Source organism: Neofelis nebulosa, chromosome 5 (genome assembly GCF_028018385.1).
Source record: "Neofelis nebulosa isolate mNeoNeb1 chromosome 5, mNeoNeb1.pri, whole genome shotgun sequence".
NCBI classification, from domain to species: Eukaryota; Metazoa; Chordata; class Mammalia; order Carnivora; family Felidae; genus Neofelis; species Neofelis nebulosa.
The window spans coordinates 55,388,148-55,405,225 of NC_080786.1; the positions used below are offsets into that span (position 1 = coordinate 55,388,148).

The 17,078-nt window shown below is 41.9% G+C and overlaps 1 protein-coding gene across 1 annotated transcript in view; it reads right to left on the reverse strand.

Annotated features, from left to right (window-relative positions):
* The window catches only part of SPTSSB (serine palmitoyltransferase small subunit B), a 29,522-nt gene extending 17,414 nt beyond the window's left edge, over positions 1–12,108 (reverse strand). The window contains exons 1-2 of the mRNA XM_058730405.1: positions 11,223–12,108; positions 643–738 (exon numbers count right to left, since the gene is read on the reverse strand). The gene's annotated coding sequence lies outside the window, so the exon portion shown is untranslated. The remainder of the gene's footprint in view (positions 1–642; positions 739–11,222) is intronic.
* Between the last annotated feature and the right edge of the window lie 4,970 nt (positions 12,109–17,078).

Genomic DNA, 17,078 nt, shown 5'->3' on the forward strand with positions numbered 1-17,078 from the left:
AAGAAACAGAAGGGAAATGAATGTCCCATTATAAGCATGGATCATCCTCACTTTCACAGTTAACATTTTGGAAAGAAAATGTTTTCATTTTATATTTCTCAATTTGTCCCATCTAGTTAATTAGATACTAAGACATTTACTCCTCTCTTGTATCAAAGGTCTTCAGGATAGGATGCGGCTCCATTTAAATAAAAGATGAAGGATACTGAAACAGAAGCAGCCTTTAACCAGCAGACCCATAAATAAGAAAGTAGTTGGAGCTATACAGTCCTGACCCTGGCACTTGTACTGAGCTGGCGAGAGGTTCCTCACCTGGAGGTTAAGCACTCGGTGGTGGGGTGCATCTATAAACCCCTTAAAATGTTTGCAAATTTTGCATAAACATTTTCTACCTACACTTCAAAGGGGCCTTGATGTCTGTAAACTGAGAACGGCTGCTTCAAGGCCTCATTACTAAAGCTAATTGCCACATTTTATTCCTTTATATTATCTTAAATGCCATTGTAATATCAAGTGTATAATAAATGTTTGTTGGTTGCTTATGTGAGAACCAGAAGCTCCATGTTATTAAAGATGTCATATTGTTTCAAAAGGGTCAGATTTCTAAAAGAGCGATTCCATGCTCTAATTGGAAGAATTTACCTGCCAGGGAGGGTCCAGATTGGGTTCTTGCCCTTGTGCCTCTAAGGAATGATCCTGTGTGGGTTACTTCTCTTCTCTGGGTTGCTGTTTCTTCATCTGTGAAATAAAGATGGGAATTAACCCAAAGTTGCCTTCAAACTTTAAAACAATTCTGTTCCATGTTGGTGTGCCTGGGTGGCTCAGTTAGTTGTGTGTCCAACTCTTAATTTTGGCTCAGTTCATGATCCCAGGGTCACGGGGTCAAGCCATGCGAAAGGCTCTGCGCTGAGCATGGAGCCTGCTTGAGATTTTCTCTCTCCCTCTCTCTGCCCCTCTCCTCCACATGCGCATGCTCTCTCTCTCTTTAAAATAAATTTTTTTTCCAACGTTTTTTTTTTTTTTTATTTTTATTTATTTTTATTTTTTATTTTTGGGACAGAGAGAGACAGAGCATGAACGGGGGAGGGGCAGAGAGAGAGGGAGACACAGAATCGGAAACAGGCTCCAGGCTCCGAGCCATCAGCCCAGAGCCCGACGCGGGGCTCGAACTCATAGACCGCGAGATCGTGACCTGGCTGAAGTCGGACGCTTAACTGACTGCGCCACCCAGGCACCCCCAAAATAAATTTAAAAAAATGAATAAAATCTAAAAATAAATAAATAAGACAATTCTGTTCCATGTCAAAACAATTCTGTTCCATCCTGCTAAATGATTTCCCACAAAATTCTAGATTGTATTATAAAAATAAGGCATGAAAAGTTAGCCATACTTTAAAAATTATTCTTAGAGAAGGTTACAGTTTGAGAACATGCCATTGGCTAGTGACATCTGAATGTACTTGGAGGACTATAAGGTGCCACATTACCATCCATAGCAGGGTTTAGGGGAGGTCCCAACTGGGACAGAGTTAGAGGCTAAGAGGCTTATACCTCTCTTCTAGCAGAGCAACCAGCTTGTAATCTGCTTTACGTAGTGGGTTTCTGAGCGAGATTTTGTTTGTAGAGGATGTTTTTTGATTTTAATTAGTCTCTGTTGATATCCATGTGGGGGGCAGGGAGGTTGTAGAAAAAGGAAAGAGGTGATGTTAATTATTGTATTTAAAATCAGGTTTTGAAAAGTCACTGGAAACAGAGTCAGAAGGCCTAAGGCTTGTTTCTTAATTTCTTATTTATTAGCTGTGTCACATTTGGCAAGTCAGACAGTCTTTCTGAATCTTTGTCCTCACATATAGAATGACAAAAGTATCTCATTTACAGGGTAGTTGTAAGAATCATATGAAATGTTTGTGAAAGAGCTTCATAATTGGTAAAGTAACATAAATTTGGGATTCAAGCCCTGTGTTGGGCTCTATGCTGACAGCTTAGAGCTTGGAGCCTGCTTGGGATTCTGTCTCTCTCTCTCTCTCTCTCTCTCTCTCTCTCTCTCCCTCCCCCACTCACGCTCTGTCTGTCTCCCAAAAATAAATAGACATGAAAGCAAGAAAGCAAAAGAAAGAAAGAGAGAGAAAGAAAGGAAGAAAAAGACAATTTGCAGATAAGTCCAAGTTATGGGGTGGAGTTGTAAAATACAGCAGATTACAGAGTTCCAAGTATGGTCAAACTTTGGGGGAAATATAAAGTCGTGTTCTTCAGTTCAAAAAGTCAGTTGGGGGTACCTGGGTGGCTCAGTCAGTTAAGCGTCTGATTCTTGCTTTCAGCTCAGATCATGATCTCACAGATCGTGGGATCAAGCCCCATGTCAGTCTCCATGCTGACAGTTCAGAGCCTGCTGGGGATTCTCTCTCTCTTCTCTCTCTGCCCCCTCCCCCTACTCATGTACAGGAGTTCTTGCTCTCAAAATAAATAAATAAACTTAAAAAAAAAAACCCTGAAAAAATAGTTAATTGTCCAAGGGTAAGATGGAGGGAAATGTGGCCTATGATCAGTTCAAGTAAAAAACACTAAAGAATTTAAATTGACTTCAAGTTCATTATGAGCCATTAGTGTTGTGGAAAGGTTGGCAAATAAAAGTGATCTAATTGTCTCAGCCCATTTGGGCTTTTATAGAATGCCACAATCTGGGTAGCTTATAAACAATAGTGATTTATTTCTTATAGTTCTGGAGACTAAGTCCAAGATCAAGGTGCCAGCATCACTGTCTTTCTGGTGAAGGCCCTCTTCCCGGTTCATAGCTGGCACTTTCTAACATGTCCTTACATGGTGGAAGGGGCAAGAGATCTCTCTGGAGCCTCTTTTATATGATCACTAATCCCATTCATGAGGGGGCTCCATTCTTATGACCTAAGCACCTCTGAAGGGCCCCTACCTCCTAATCACTTTGGGGGTTCCGATTCAACATGGATTTTGGGGGGATACATTCAGACTGCAGTGCCAATATTCTTCTGTATCTACAGAAGTACTGTGCCGTGGATGACAAGAGGGGGCTGCAACTCTTTGCTTTGATCAGCATCTTTTTTCCAGCTGGTATGAGCGGTTACTGCGGCAGGTTGAGCACAGCCAAAGAAAGTTAGATAGAGAATGTCTGGAAGGTTTTCAAAGGCAACATTGAGAGAAGATTTGGAGAGAGAGAAACTTGTGTTTTAAATGTGTTACAGGCTATCATGGAGGTGAAGGTTTGGAATTGCTTTATTGTTTTCAGAGGTGAATCTCAGGAAAAACTTTAAACAATAAGAGCTATCTAAAGGGGAAACGATTGCCTGGTTGAAGGAGTGAGATTTCCATTAGGGAAACTGTTCAAGCAGAGACTGAACCACACCTTCTGAGGGTTGTTACCAATCAGCAGGAAGGTTTTAAGAAGAAATTACTAAGATTTCATCAAATCTAAGATCTTATTTCTACAACAGAATTCAATATCCCACTAGAGAATGATTTGCTTCATTAAATTGTTTTTTTGCCATAACAAAAGTGTGGGTTTTGAAATTGGCAAACTGGAGTTTGCTATTGTGCGATATTCAGAATGTTGTTTAACCTCTGGGAACATCGGTTAGGTTGTCAGTAGCACAAAAATGATTATCTCTGCGTTGCTGTGAAGGTGATACAGCAAACACAACATTGGTAAAGGATGCTTCAGGGAGCTCAGAGAGTAAGGGCTCAGAGAGAATAACTTTAATCACATTTATTACCTGTTCCTCTTATTTTCTACATGCATCTTATTTCCAATCCAAAGAGATTCCTTTCAAGTGACTCTACTGGACCCTTCAGAGACATATGAGCTAAGTGGGTCAAATGGTGACTCCCATGAGTCTAGGAGAAAGACTTCACTCCGGAAGTTCACAGGGGTACCATATCACCTCTTTTGTGTTTGCATCAATGTTTGTTTTCTCCTAAATGGAGGAAACCTGTGGAACAACTCCTTTGTCCTAAATTATAACCTGATTTTCCTGCCCTTCGAAACCAGAACTAGGGCAACCTGATTGATTTATTTTCTTTGTTTAAAATTTTAGTCAATAAAATATCTTATTAAAAATTGAAGGACCAAGATCTCCCTTGTGGAGTAAAGTATCTGCAACCTCGAGGAATAAAGAGTTGGTAACTGAAGTATTTGGGTCAGTTATGTATTCTTTCTATGCCTATTTTTTCCCATCAGTAAAGCAATTCTAAGCTGATTTTACTTAAAAACGACTCCCCAGTTGATGGGTTAGTAAGGGGCAAGCAGTTTACTATTCTTAACAGAAGATGAAAAACATGACATTCCTCCATGGTTAGGAAAGAGACAGTGTGAATTCTCTCTGACAGAAGTAGAAGGAGGCAGTAAAGACGCTGGGTTTCCATAGGTTGGTCATAGGCCGGCCTTTGGCCTCAGTTAGAAGGTAAGAGGGAACTGTCTATGAGGAGATACTATGATAATTCTGACTAAAGATCTCACACAAAAAACGGATTATTCGATTTTCAAAAGAAATGAAAAAGATACTATAACACTCTTTAGGTTTATTTATTTATTTTTTAAAAGTTATTCATTTATTATTTCTGATAGAGAGCATGAGTGAGCACAAGCTGGGGAGGGGCAGAGAGAGAGAGAGAGATGCAGAATCAGAAGCAGGCTCCACGCTCTGAGCTATCAGCACAGAGCCTGATGCGGGGCTTGAACCCACGAACTGTGAGATCATGATCTAAGCAGAAGACAGATGCTTAACCAGTTGAGCCACCCAGGTACCCCACACTCTCTAGGTTTAGATAAGACTCAACTTCAAATTTTGTTTTCACTTTTCTTTCTTCTGCTGAGCAAACATTTATTGATGCCTGTGGGGCATGACATTCTATGAGGCACAAGCATGTTGCAGAACAGGGATGAGCTGGCACTTTGGTCACCTAAAGAAGAGGTCTGGGTGTGAGGACAGTAGAGTTATTATTGCTCCAGAAAAATTGCCATGGAAGTAACATTTTAAGCTTGTTTCCTTCTTTCTTTTGCTAGTCCTTTTAATTTATTTGTTCAATATTCTACTTCTATTAATTCCCAAATTCACTTTTGAATCTTTTCAGAGATCTTGAACTCAAAATGATCACATTAGCTTGGAATTCCTACTTGACAACCTTTGCTCTTCTAATGGAGCTGAAAAGGTAGGGATGCAATGTTTAAATAGCAAACTGTCACCCAGGAAACTACCATTCTATTTTGGTAACAATCACAGGGAGTATTTATTGAACAACTTACGTCCCAGAACTTTGCTAACCACTTTATATGTATTGCCTTATGTAGTTCGCCTAATAACACTATAATGGAGGCACTATTTCTATAACTGTTTCACAAATGAGGAAACTGAGACACTGGGAAATTTAAAAGCTGGTGCAAAGTCTCACAACTAATGTAGAGTACACAACTCTTAACCACTCTTGCTATACTGTCTCTTTGTGCAAACACCTTTGATCTTAACCTGGCAGATCATTAATCTACATATCCATCCATCCATCCAATCAACTATTCACCAAGAGTATGCTGGAGATATAAACTGTGAATAAGACTGACACGGTCACTCTCCTCTGGCCACTTTCTACAGAGAGAGAGCATGCAAGTGAGGAAGAGGGGCAGAGGGAGAGGGAATTAAGCAGGCTCCATGGTCAGCAAGGAGCCCGACTCGGGGCTTGAGACCCGGGGATCATGACCTGAGCTGAAATCAAGAGTTGGCCATTCAACCAACTGAACCACCCATGCGCCCCAACAGGGAGGGATTCTTTTGACTTATTTCTAACTTGACTCTGAACATGCTTAAATTCTTCTCCTCTAAGCCTGAAATAAATGCTCTTTTTTTGACTTAAAAAAATCAAGTCCCTGCTCTCTTTTAAGCCATTTTCTAAAAGCTCTATTCCAGGAAAGCTGCCACACCCATTGTATTTTACTGAACAATGTGTCCTCAGGTATCTTTTAAAACAGGTGACTTGAGTAGAGATTCTGGGACAGTCCAGCTAAGTGGACACTCTAGTTGCTTTCCCCCACCTTTTATCAAGTGATCTGTGGGATTCCATGCTCTGTTCTCTAATTTTGAAAGATCTGTTCTCCTTTCACCTCTCCAAGTTGGCCTGAAAATTTTCTTCCCCTCAACCTCTCCCCTACCCTCTCACTCTTCAAAAAGATGTTAACTTCGGGAGAGCAGTTCTTAATTATTTACCACACAGTCCTCTGGCAGACTACAAGAATCCAGGGCAAAGCAAAAGAGAAAGGCAAAAGAAAACCGAAAGCCCAGGCTAATGATTTCCTTCAATGAGAATTTTTGTTATCATAAGGTGGTGTTTTATTTAGGTTATAGTTCTTTAGAGCTGGTATTAGCTATGTCTTCCTTGTACTTGCTTGGAATTTGTTGAGGCTAATATTTTCCTTATTGAAACAGCAGCAAATCTAAGGTAGCAAAATAATGCTGATGGGAAGGGGAAACCAAGACTCCCAGGGGGAATCTTCATGGTCTATCTCAGAGACATGTGGCCAAGTTTGTATACAATCTTTACGTTATCTAATTATATAATTTTACTTCCTAGCTTGATGCCACAGTTTAAAACTGCACCTCATTTCATTCCCTTCCCTGGTTAATTTTTCTCCAGAGCCCTTTTCTCTGCTCATATGCTATAAAATTCACTTATTATAATAATTATTATTTTAAAATAATTCTTTAAATGGCTGATGTCCCCTCTAGAATTTAAGCTCCTCAAGGGAGCTTAGTTTATTACTCATTCAGGGCCTAGAGTTGTTCTGGCACAGGATAGGTGCACGATAAATATCTGTTGGATAAATGAATTATTAATCCTGATCAAAGTAATATTAATAAATAATAACTGTGATCAAGGGTTTTTTTTTTACATATATTTAATTTATAGACAACTGGTTGGACATTTACAGTTACAATTATTTTATATAAATCTTCTAATTGGCAGGGTGCCTGGGTGGCTCAGTCAGTTAAGCATCTGACTTCGGCTCAGGTCATGATCTCATGGTTCGTGAGTTTGAGCCCTGTGTTGGGGTCTGTGCTGACAGCTCAGAGCCTGGAGCCTGCTTTGGATTCTGTGTCTCCCTCTCTCTCTCTCCTCCTCCCCTGCGCATGCTCTGTCTCTCTCTGTTTCTCAGAAGCAAATAAACATTAAAAAAATTTTTTTTAAAAATTCTAATTGGCTAAAATATGACAAAAGGACCTCTACAAAACTTTGATGGTCAAAAGTCACATAGAACCCATTTTTATCAGCATGATATGCTCTTCTAAACATACATGGCATGGGGCGCCTGGATGGCTCATGTGGTTAAGCGTCTGACTTTTGATTTCAGCTCAGGTCATGATCTCATGTTTCATGAGATCGAGCCCTGTGTCAGGCTGTGCACTGACAGGGCGAAGCCTACTTGGGATTCTCTGTTTCCTTCTCTCTCTGACAGTCTTCTGTGCATGTGCATGCGCACTCTCCCTCTCTCTCAAATAAATAAACACTTAAGAAAGTTAAAAAAAATAAACATACATGGAAGGATCAGTCTGTGCTGATAAGAATGGAAAATCTTGAGTTTTCCTGAAGCAGGCAGACTTACTTGAGTCCCTACAGCTAAGGGTAGGGGCGTGGTTTGTCTGAGTGTACTTATAACTGTTTCTAGCAGCAAGTTGAGGTGCTGCTTACCAGCCAAACGAAACTCAGACTCACCAATTTTATATTCTTATTTCTGGACAAAACGCTGTCATCCAATTCCATGGTTCTTAGGACCAGATCAGGCAGTCCATTAATTATTTGAGAGCTTCTCCTGTATTTGAGACTGTCACAATCACAGGAGATGCTTCCCAGCAGTGACATGTCAGTGTGCTTTGAGGACCCTAGTGGCTGCCCCAGCTCGTCCTTTCCTCCCAAGACTCCTACTTCCGGGCCCAATCCAGTGTAAGCGAGACTGGGCTAATCTGAGTAACAAAGTTCACTTTTGGCTGAGATTTAGTAACCTCCTCTCACTTAGTGTGGCCTCTTTCAATAAGTGGCCTGAAGAACTGATAAAGGATTAGATTTATCTAGAAGTGGGAGGAACAACTGGCTTCATTGGGCTTAAATTAATAGAGTAGGTTGGTGAGTCCAAAAAGGTAGGGGATTTGCAAGCCAATTCTCTCTAGGCCTGCCTTAATGACACTTGACTTATTTCTAAACAGAAGAAAGCTTGGTGGGTTTGCAAACATACGCAAATCACATAGCCCTGTAACACCTGTGCCACTCTTAATTATGTCATATATTTCAGTGTGGTCCTTGGGAGAAAGCCTCATATAAACTATACATCTACTGGTACGTGGGGATTCATGAAGTCCAAATTCTAAATCCATCTGTTCTTTTAATATCTTGGCTAATTTATTTTTTAAAAAAGTCTTATTAACATGTAATTCACCCATTTAAAGTATATAATTCAATGGTTTTTAGTATGCTCACAGTTATATAAACATCACCAGTCAATTTTAGACCATTTTCATCACCCCAACAAGATACCTGTATCCTTTAGCAGTTGTCCCCTATTCTTTAAAAAAATTTTTTTTAATGTTTATTTATTTTTGAGAGAGACAGAGACAGAGTGTAAGCGGAGGAGGGGCAGAGAGAAAGGGAGACAGAATCCAGAGCAGCATCCAGGCTCTGAGAAAGCTGTCAGCACAGAGCCTGACGCGGGGCTTGAACTCACAAACTGCGAGATCATGACCTGAGCCGAAGTCGGACACTTAACCAATTGAGCCACCCAGGTGCCCCAGTTGTCCTCTATTCTTCTACAATTCCACCCTTCCTTTCTGGCTACAGGATTGCCTATTGTGGATATGGAACACAGATGGAATCATACAATATATGGTCTTCTTCCACTTAGCGTAATCTTTTCGATGTTCACCCATGCTGTAACAAGTATCAGTACTTCATTCCTTTTTATTGCTGGATAATATTCCGTTGTTCCATTCTGTATCATACTTTATCCATTTTTCAGTCAATGAACACTTAGATTGTTTTCATTTTTGGCTATGTTGAGTCATGGTGCTGCAAACATTTGTGTATACGTTCTTACGTGGACACACATTCTAATTCTCTTGGATATACAGCTAAAAGTGGAATGGGGCTGGATTATACGGTTACTCTATATTGAACTTTTTGAGGAGCTACCAAACTAGCTGCCATAGCAGCTCACCATTTTACATTCCCACCAGCAGTGTATGATGATTCCAATTTCTCTACCTCCTCTCCAATAACTGTTATCTGGGTTTTTTTTGTTTGTTTCTTATTATGGCACTTTGGTCGGTGTGAAATGGTGTCTTATGCTTTTGATCTTCATTTCCCTAATGACTACTGATAGTAAGCACTTTTTCGTGTGTTGATTGGCTGTTTGTACGTCTTCTTTGGAGAAATGTCTATTCAATTCCCTTGCCCGTTTTCAAATGGCTTATTTGTCTTTTAGATGTTGAGTTTTTCCTCACAGGCCTTAAGAATCGGGGATAGTTGGAGGAAGAGCCTCAGACCTCTCGCCTGCTCCAGTCTAGAAAAGGACTTTTGCGACACAAAGCTGGGGTGGTAAGATGCCGGCAGCCTGCTTTTCTCAGGGATATACCATAGCCCTAGACTAGGATCCAAGTTGAGAGGGAGTCCTGTGTTCTCAGCGGCACCCATCCAGAGTGGAACATGGTCCCATAGCTGGAGGTGGGCCGGGACTGGGTTGCGGCTCAAATGCCTCACACTCTTGCTGCTCTTACTGAATTTTAGTAGACTGTCTTGAATAAAGTTTTCTTCATCCGTTATATTTCCTCAGGACAATTTCTAAAGACTAACTAGTTGCTGATGTATACTCTTTACCAATTGATGTTTTGCTAAGGAGTAGGTTCATGGAGCTCCTTACACACCATTCTGGAAGTTGAGTTCCATTTGGATAATTTTTTAGAGAAAGTGTTTCACCTTGTATACTTGGTGGCAAAATAGTTTATGCTGACATAGTAGATACAGAATTATGAAGGGCAGTTTTTATATAAGTATTTGCAAGTTTATAAACAGTGGATTAAGAAAACTGATTGAAGTTGAGGACTGGTTGACTTTCAACTTTGTATCCAAATGTATTTGGTCTGACAAACCATTTTTAATTTATTGCTATTAAATAGTTGAATGGAAATATTTGAACAATGAGGGTGATAGTGCATTTCAGATGAGAGCTTATTGCTGCTCTAGTAATCTGTGTAGAAGGCCATCACCGCCATTGAAATTTATCAAAATGATGCCTGTTTTTAAAAGCATAGGAATAGTTACAATGTGCAAATCAAGTTATGAAAACCTCATTAGTTCTATGCATTAATCTGAAAAGTTCATAGGCAAAAATGACCATACATTTCTTCATTAATTCAAAAGAACTACCACACCACTATATGTCTTTTCGAAAAACAACTTTCCCCATTTCCCTGATGAATTTATTTGTAGTTTTAGGGCTAAGATTTACATTTAACAATTCTTCAAATTCTTTATAGAATCAAGGGCTGAACTCCTATATATTAATCGCCAACCAGTTGAATATCACTTTTAGTTGAGACTCTGCTCATATCTAAAACCCTTTTCTTCCTATTCCTCACACCCCCACCTCCATGGTGAAGTTGACTATTCCTTTCTCTTGGGGTTTAAAGTCTGGTTAGTTATAAATAATCACATCATCATCTTTGAGAGAATACGTATTGCTTAATAATCGTGAGAAAACGTTAAAATGTATTCCTTATTGGAAATTCGTCACTTTTTGGCCAGTTGGCTTGTGTGTATTACTGCCTAAAGTAGCTTTATGGGTAAAAAAAGTATTGTATAAGAACATAAAACTAGAATATTTAAGAATGAAACCAAGCATCTCCCAATGATATTTCCCTTAAAAGTTACTGAACTACACAAAGATAAATCCTGAAAGTAATTAACGAAGTAATTTTCTCTTCTTTTGGCTGGGAAAGTTTCAGTAATAAAGTTTGGCTTCTGTTGAGTTGAAACCTCTTAGTTTCTAACAGTTCAAGGCAAATGGAAAAACCCATTCAATCCTTAATTTTTTAATGCAGTTAAATAATAAACTGATAAATTGCATTAAAGCTAGGATTAATTTTCCCCCTGCAAAGGCAGGAATTCTATCTTACTAAATCTGCTTTAGCGTTCAAGCATATATTTTGGAAGATGCTTACCTCCCGGTTGGGTGTATCTCCCTGCGGCTTAGGTGAGCACCCAGGCTTTGGCTCCTCCCCAGCTGCTGCCAGCTTCCCACTGCGCCGGGTGGCTCTGAGCGTCCTGGAGTTAGGTGTTCGGCCCCGCCCTCTGCACTATTGCTAAAACTCCAATTCTGCCAGACTGATTCCGGTGATTAATTATTGACAAAAGGAAAACACTCCCACGCAAACTTGTGTCCAACAGCACTGCTCCCAGCGATTCCTTCCAGAAGAGAATGCCGGCTGCACCACTCCCCTCCCCCCTTGCTCTACGGTCCCAACTTCCCACACGCTGCCACTCTCAGTCCTGGGCGATCAGGCTCGTCCTCGGAGGAATGCAGCCCAGCGACTTCTACAGTTTTAAATTTGGTTTTCTGCAGCTCGTTAGCACTTCTCCGGGGACCAGCCTCTCTGGAGGGGGCGCTTTCCGGATGCAGGGGAAGCCGGGGCTCTGAGAGCAACGGAGGAGGCTAAGGCGTCGCTGTCACCTCCGGCTGCTGCAGTAAAACCCCGAGCCGCCGCGCGGATGGGGAGGAGGGGATAGGGAGGTGTCCTCCCCCTCGCTTGGGCTGGGAGCCCCGACACACTACCAAAGGGGCACGTCCTTTGGTAGTGGTGGTGGGGGCGGGCTGATAAACCGGAGGCCCAACGTGGGAGCTTTGGGGCTTTAGCCTAAGCCGGCGTTAACCCGACCAGGGGAAGGAAGCCTGCCCAGCATCCATCCATCTGCAGACCTGGGCAAGGGGGCGAAGCTCGGCGGATGCCGCGCAGGACTGCGGAGCGAAACTCGGCAGCAGGCTGAGGAGTGAGCCCAGGGCTCGGGGCCGGGGCGGCAGTCGGCCGAGCAGGCATCCCACTGCATTTGTTTGTCAAAAACCGAGGAAAGTAAACCCGTTTAGCGTCGGCAGCTAATTTTGGTGCCTTTGAACGTGCAAAACGCCTCTCCCCGCCCCACTCCCTCCATCCCGCCACCTTCCCTCCGCCCCTTGGCTGGGAGGTTAATCGTTGAAAAACTGGACTCCCCCGGGGAAACAGATGGAAGGATCGTGCCCGGGGAACTTGTGTGTGCTCACTCACAAGTGAAGAGAATTAATGTGGGCCCGGACTGCGGCAGGAAAGCAAACTGGGGAAAGAGGGCTTGGGAGGCGGCTCGCCGGTGCAGACACGCGCGGCGCGGGCTCCCGCGGATCCGGGGCCCGCGTGCCCAGCGCTCGCGCTCCGCTCTCAATTATCTTCCCGAGGAGGCGCGGGACCGGCGAAATGCATCTTCCCTGGGAGCCAGCATCCAGAACACCATCGATCCCTTCTCTACCGAGAGCAAGGTGCTTAGATTTAACGTGGCGGCTGCTTTGCCGAGAGCGCCGAGGCCCTAGAGGCTCCCAGCCCTGATAACTCCGCACCTGAGACGATCTGCCCAAGACCCAGGGGCGTCCGGGGCCCAGAGCCTCCTTTGACTGATGAGCATTTGGGCAACATCTGCCAGTCAGCCCCCAGGGCTTGAGGAGGCACTGCACATGCTCGGCCCGGGCTGGTTGTGCTGGAGCGCGAATTTCAGCTGCTGGCAGGTTTCTGCTCAGCTCACAACACACTTCCAGCAGGTTCCAAGCTGCGGGTGCCGCGAAGAGGGAGACTTAACGTTATCTGGCGGGATTTTCTCCACGCAGGAGGGAGTGTGTCCCCAAAGGAAGCTGGAGGTGGCTGGGACCTGGGGAAGGAAACCACTAGGAGGAACTGAGCACTTTGGAGCCTGTATTGGCCGTTTTTACATGTTACCTTGTCCTTCTCCTGTACGGCATCTAAATATTTGCACCCGTTGCTAGTATTTTTTATTTCATCATCACTGTGTGTTGTTCGCATTCCTAACCTCCCTGCTTCTCCTGACAAACCTCGTAATTTGGGCAGAGCAAGTAAGACTCCACCATTGGGGTAATGAGGAAAGAGAAAACCTGAAAAGTGACTTGTCCAGGGTCACCAAGCCTGTTGTATAGTACAGCCAATACTATTTACACTAGTTTTTAGGTCTCATTATTCATTATCTAGTTTTCTTACTAGATCTTGACTCACCCCCCCCCCCCGCCCCCCATGTGATTATACCTTTGTGGAAGCATAGAAACAGGTCTCACTTCTCCCTGCCAAAGGTTTGTGAAATGGATACGAGACCTTGTGATTACTTCAACTGCAGTTGGGGAGAAACTGGTACAGTTGGCAGAAGCGTCCAGACCATTAAAAATAATCTTGGGGCGCCTGGGTGGCTCAGTCAGTTAAGCGGCCCACTTCGGCTCAGGTCACGATCTCCCGGTCCGTGAGTTCGAGCCCCGCGTGGGGCTCTGGGCTGATGGCTCAGAGCCTGGAGCCTGTTTCGGATTCTGTGTCTCCCTCTCTCTCTGCCCCTCCCCCATTCATGCTCTGTCTCTCTCTGTCTCAAAAATAAATAAACGTTAAAAAAAATTTAAAAATAATCTTAAATGACATGTGTGTAATATAACCACACCCAGATAAACCTTTATGTGTATCTTTTCACTTTCAAGTGGAAAAAAAGATATTTTTTTCTATCTAAACATAGAACATTCTCAAAACTTAACTAGGTTGTAAGATAAAAATCAATACATTTTAGGGGCGCCTGGGTGGCTCAGTCAGTTAAGCGTCGGACTTCGGCTCAGGTGATGATCTCACAGTCCGTGAGGTCATGATCTCACAGTCCGTGAGTTCAAGCCCCGCTTCGGGCTCTGTGCTGACAGCTCAGAGCCTGGAGTCTGCTTCACATCCTGTGTCTCCCTCTCTCTCTGCCCCTTCCCTGCTCATGCTCTGTCTCTGTCTCAAAAATAAATAAACATTAAAAAAAATTAAAAAAAAGAAAAATCAATACATTTTATATTATTTAATATTTATTTATTTTTGAGAGAGAGAGAGAGAGAGAGAGAGAGAGAGACAGCAGGAGCAGGGAAGGGGCAGAGAGAGAGGGAGTCACAAAATCAAAGCAGGTTCCAGGCTCTGAGCTGTCAGCACAGAGCCAGATGCAGGGTTCAAACCCACAAACTGTGAGCTCATGACCCAAGTCAAAGTCACAGGCTTCACCGTCTGAGCCACCCAGGTGCCCTCAAAATCAACACATTTTAAAAGGCAGAAATCATACAGATCACATCATCTATCAAAGCACAATGAGGATAAAATTAACAAGAAAAATTCCCCCTCATTGATATACAACTAGACATTTAAAAATACTTTAAATATAGATTAAAGAGAACAAATGAGATTACAAAATCTTTTTTTAAAGTTTATTTATTTTGAGAGAGAGAGAGAGAGAGCTGCACATGCCCAAGCAGGGGAGGGGCAGAGAGAAAGAAAGAGAGAATTATAAGCAGGCTCCGTGCTGTCAGTGCACAGCTCACCCAGGGCTCAATCCCACGAATTGTGAGATTATGTCCTGAGCTGAAATCAAGAGTAGGACGCTTAACCGACTAAGCCATCCAGGCTCCCACAAAATCTTTAAAAACAGAAGAAGAAAAAATCATACGTAACAAACTCATGAGAGTATAGATAAGCAGAAATCATGAACCTTAAGTGTATTTTTTGCAAAACAATGTACAAACCAAGAAATTTAGGAAAAAATTACAAAAGAATTATGTTAACTAGTAAAGATTAGAGCAGAAATTAATGAAATAGAAAACTAAAAATCCAGGAGAATTGATCAATAAAAGAAAAACTTATTCACTGAGAAAATCAAGAAACAAAGACACAAGTAACATTAGGAAGGGAAGATGAAATATAGCCACAGATAAGGAGGATATTAAAAAAAAATTCTCAAATGATGTTCTTTCCCCACGAAGAGGATTCTCCCTTTATGCTGATAATACAAATTGTGAGATAAGAAATGGTTAAGACACCCCACAGCTTACGGAAAGGGGAATAAAATTTAAAGAACCAGAAAGAATTGTTAGAATATAATAGTAGAAGAATCTGAAGTAATGATAATTGTATCAATTGAACATTTTGAACCAGGCCTTTTGTCATCATTATCATAAAGCAACTGTTGCATAACTGAAGAGCCCATGTTTGCTGAGGTAGAAATCTTTTAGAGGCAATAAAAGTTAAAAGTAATAAAAGAGTATATTCCCTTTGGTAACCTGGGAGGTTTGGGGACAAATATTACAGGGAAGGGAATGGGATCACTTGGTAAAAGCTGTACTGATTGATCCAGAAAGGTTGTTTGGAATATATCTGGAGTTCAGCATACCAGGGAGGAGAGAGGACCTGATGTGAGATTTTACTTAAAACAGCCAGCTGTCAGGTGAGAGATCTGGTGTGCATCTGCTGAGGATGGTCTTACTTCTGGGGGAGCAAAATTAACAGTTTGAAATGTGAGTTTTCTCAGGCTTCCAAACTTAACCACCGTGGCATGGTGGAAAGGGTTATGGACTTTGGGACCAAATACTCCTGGGTTCAAATCCCAGCTTTTCTACCAACAGACTATATTCTGAGACAAATGATCTAGTATCTCTATATTTTAGTTTTCTCATCTGTGACGTGGGAATAGTACTAGCTTCATAGGGTTCTTCTGAAGAATAAAATGAACCACCATTTACAAAGTACTCATATAGTTCTCCATCTCTCCCTCCCCCCCTTCTCCTCTTGGCTTCCTTCCTCCATTCTGCCTTCTCTAAATACTCATCTTTCAGAACTTCTCTTATGTGCTATGACATTTCTCCTATTTTGTTAGTGGGACTGTATGTTCCTTCCCTTCCTTTCAGTGACTCAGCCACCTCCTTCATGACTCTTTAGCATTCAGAAATCCAAGCATCATGACTGAGAACCTTTGGAATACTTTAGAAAGAGCCCCCCGAATTAAAAACTAAACCAGCCGCTCTCTTATAAGGTGCATGTCAAAAGCAGGATTGCCTCCATGCCTGCCTTTCCTCCCTCCCCTCCTTCCTTCCTTTACTTTCTTCTTAATTTAATGCATTTTCTGAGTACCTATGGAGCTATGTTCTAGCAGCATGAGCGACGCTGCTCCAGCTTACTGATTCCAAGTTTACAGATATGTATATGCTTAAGCTGAAGTCTTTCATTGTCAGAAGATCCTAACCCTTAAACATTCTCAATTTTAATATTAGAATAAAAGTCATATTAATAATGAGAGTCAGTAGTTTGTTCTAAAAACTGGAAAAGGAGTATTTCATTAAGGAATGAATGTGGCTGTCCCATTAATTGTCACAAACATATGAAATGTATCATAATAGGCTTCTTCTTAAAAGGATACTTCTTAGCAATAAAGAGACCCCAGAAGAACAATACATAAACCCCCAGAGCTGCTGTAAGACCAGCTTAACAAAAGATTTCCTACAGGATCTATTCTAAAGCAGTTTCAAACACTGTCTTTACATAACACTATCCAATGTGTATCTACAACCATGTGGACAAGACAAAGAGGACAACGGAAAGCCAATGAAATTAAGACAAAAAAAAAAAATAAAGTTCCAGCTAATTACATCAGCAACATCTCCCTTTAACTATTAACCCCTATTCTCTTATATTCATCTTATTATCAGGAGGAGAATAAGTAGGAAACTCAGTAACAGATGTGGGTATTTAAAAGCAAAAAATGGGTGCACATGGGTGGCTCAGTCACTTAAGTGTCTGACTCTTGATTTTGGTTCAGGTCATGATCTCATGGTTGTGAGATTGAGCCCCACATAGGGCTCTGCACTGGGATTCCGTCTCCTGTCTCTCTGTCCCTCCCCTGTGTGCACTCTTTCTTTCTGTGTCTCAAAAATAAATAAGAATAAACAAATAAATAAATGCAAAAACAGAAATTTGAGGCAAATTTTATTGACTTCT